This window comes from Mandrillus leucophaeus, unplaced genomic scaffold, assembly GCF_000951045.1.
Source record: "Mandrillus leucophaeus isolate KB7577 unplaced genomic scaffold, Mleu.le_1.0 Scaffold208, whole genome shotgun sequence".
In the NCBI taxonomy this organism is placed as follows: Eukaryota; Metazoa; Chordata; class Mammalia; order Primates; family Cercopithecidae; genus Mandrillus; species Mandrillus leucophaeus.
Window position 1 is genome coordinate 881,593 of NW_012102121.1, and position 1,244 is coordinate 882,836.

Here is a 1,244-nt window from a genome sequence, read left to right on the forward strand (position 1 = left end):
ACAAGAAGAGCTAACTATCCTAAATATATATGCACCCAATACAGGAGTACCCAGATTCATAAAGCAAGTCCTTAGAGACCTACAAAGAGACTTAGGCTCCCACACAATAATAATGGGAGACTTTAACACCCCATTGTCAACATTAGATCAACAAGACAGAAGGTTAACAAGGATATCCAGGACTTGAACTCAGCTCTGCATCAAGCAGACATAACAGACATCTACAGAACTCTCCAACCCAAATCAACAGAATATACATTCTTCTCAGCACCACATCACACTTATTTCAAAATTGACTACATAGTTGGAAGTAAAACACTCCTCAGCAAATGTAAAAGAACAGAAATCACAACAACCTGTCTTTCAGACCACAGTGCAATCAAATTAGAACTGAGGATTAAGAAACTCACTCAAAACCGCACAACTACATGGAAACTGAACAACCTGTTCCTGAATGACTACTGGGTAAATAATGAAATTAAGGCAGAAATAAAGATGTTCTTTGAAACCAATGAGAACAAAGACACAACATACCAGAATCTCTGGGACACATTTAAAGCAGTGTGTACATGGAAATTTATAGCCCACAAGAGAAAGTAGAAAAGATCTAAAATCAACAGCCTAACATCGCAATTAAAAGAACTAGAGAAGCAAGAGCAAACGCATTCAAGAGCTAGCAGAAGGCAAGAAATAACTAAGAGCAGAATTGAAGGAGATAGAGACAGAAAAAACCCTTCAAAAAAAATCAATGAATCCAGGAGCTGGTTTTTTGAAAAGATCAACAAAACTGATAGACTGCTAGCAAGACTAATAAAAAAGAAAAGAGAGAAGAATCAAATAGACACAATAAAAAATGATAAAGGGGACATCACCACCGATCCCACAGAAGTACAAACTACAGTTAGAGAATATTATAAACACCTCTATGCAAATAAGCTAGAAAATCTAGAAGAAATGGATACATTCCTGGACACATATACACTTCTAAAACTAAACCAGGAAGAAGTGGAATCTCTGAATAGACCAATAACACGCTCTGAAATTGAGGCAATAATCAATAGCCTACCAACCAAAAAAAGTCCAGGAACATAAGGATTCATAGCCGAATTCTACCAGAAGTACAAAGAGGAGCTCGTACCATTCCTTCTGAAACTATTCCAGTCAATAGAAAAAGAGGAAATCCTCCGTAACTCATTTTATGGGGCCAGCATCATCCTGATACCAAAGCCTGGCAGAGACACAAC